This window comes from Nothoprocta perdicaria, unplaced genomic scaffold (genome assembly GCF_003342845.1).
Source record: "Nothoprocta perdicaria isolate Ctin4 unplaced genomic scaffold, notPer1 scaffold_28, whole genome shotgun sequence".
NCBI classification, from domain to species: Eukaryota; Metazoa; Chordata; class Aves; order Tinamiformes; family Tinamidae; genus Nothoprocta; species Nothoprocta perdicaria.
Window position 1 is genome coordinate 1,715,340 of NW_020455510.1, and position 1,854 is coordinate 1,717,193.

Here is a 1,854-nt window from a genome sequence, read left to right on the forward strand (position 1 = left end):
AAAAAAAAAAAAAAACCCACAACTAGAGACAGCGTATTGATAGGGGAAGCCCGTGTGGCTTCTCCAGGAAGGCAGGGCCGCTGAAGGCCGCCGTTGATCCGCGSCCGTTCTTTACACCTCAGGAGGTGTCGGGCCGCGGGAGCGGGTGTCCTCGGCGGGAACAGCCCCACGCGGAGAGGAGCGGCGGCAGGCGAGGCTGCGTGCTCGCCGGCTCCCTTCTTCCCAGGGTAASGGTGGCATTTTCACCCGGATCCCACGCGTTGCGGGGCTTCGTTGCACAAAAGGCAGGACATGGCGTCCGCTTTCCGCTTCTTCCCACGTCTTTCCTACCAGTTGACAGCGAGCTGAAGCCCTGCCCAGGCTGCAGGTTCCTGGTTCTGCCACTGCTGAGCCCAGAGGACTCCCCAACTTCCTGCTCCGCATTTGTCCTAGTGGTCCCTCTTTCCTTTYTTCTGTGTGTGTTTCTCGCTTGTGAGGCACCACTTGTGCTTCCCAGGGGTGAGTGGCTCCCCACAGCAAGCACACGTCATGGTGCACCGCACGCCTAGGCAGTGCTGGTTGTGTTGTCCATGGAGSAGGCGCCATGCCCTGGGAATGGTGAGCAACAAGGAGAGGGAAGAGATGGGTCCGCAGGCCCAGGAGCGGGTAAGGAGAGCGCCACGTTAACCGGCATCCTCAGGCAAGCACCTAGGTGGTTAGGAGGATGAGGGGTTGTAGCCTCAGGCAYCAGGAGCGGTATCTGGAGCGGATTAAGCATTGGAAAGTGGAGCAGCTGTCAGTAGCTTCCACCCGTACAGGCTCCCTATGCGCGAGGGTTGTCTTTGGGAGAGAGCAGCGGTAAATGGCGCTGCCTCCAGCCTGTCCCGCATCCCGAGCAAACGTGTCCCGGAGTTAAGGGATGGATCGTGGCTCAGCAGCAGCAGAATTTCTCTATTGGCACCATCCCGAGCAAACGTGTCCCGGAGTTAAGGGATGGATTGTGGCTCAGGAGCAGCAGCAGGATTTCTCTATTGGCACACATGGCATTTCGGGGTGTCAGCTCTGCAGTCGGGAAAGGTTTGGGACATCACAAGCAGCATTCTGRTCTGTAAAAGTCCTGTCATTGAACTTCCAAAACTTATTTTAATTATTTTTGAAACCACTCAGGGTGCTATGCCTATTCCCATCTAAGTTGGTAATCCAACTGTGCTGCTACCTCTCCTCCCCAGGATTTGCAGGTAGATCTGGAAACTGCTGCAGCCCTTCCGTTACTCGTGGTTATAGGCAAATGAGAACCCCTAAAACGCAGCAGGTAGCCCCAGGTTTGATSCCGGTGGGGAGATTCTGCAGCGGGAGGCGGCCTGGGCTGGTTGGGATGCCAGCCCTGCTGAGCCCCTGCAAGCCTCGTGGCTGGGGAGAGCAAGCCTCCCTCCTTAAGGAATTTTAATGGCTTAATATTTAGTCCACCATCTCGCAAAACACTGAAAAAATAAGTAGCTTTACAAGGCAAGGAGGAGCGTTTCCAAACAAGGCTTCACAGTTTTGCTCCCGAAGGGAGAAGCACAGCCTCACTGAAGCCAAAAACTAATCCGGTTAGTTGAAACAAAATGTTCAAATTGAGTTTTCTAATCTCATTTCCAAGACTGATCCTATTAGCACCTCCGAGGCGAAGCTGCTGGGGCGAGGGCAGGACCTCCCCACCAGCCCCAGGGCCCTGGGCAAAGCACTGACCTCTTTGCCCATCACCAGGGCTTGGCTTCACCATCCTGCCATCACCATGGGAGGGTTTTCGGCACCTTGAGTCACCCTTGTCCCTCCTGGTGTGGTTTGTGCCGTGGCAGAGGATTCTTGCACATCCAGCASCAGCCTGGTGAC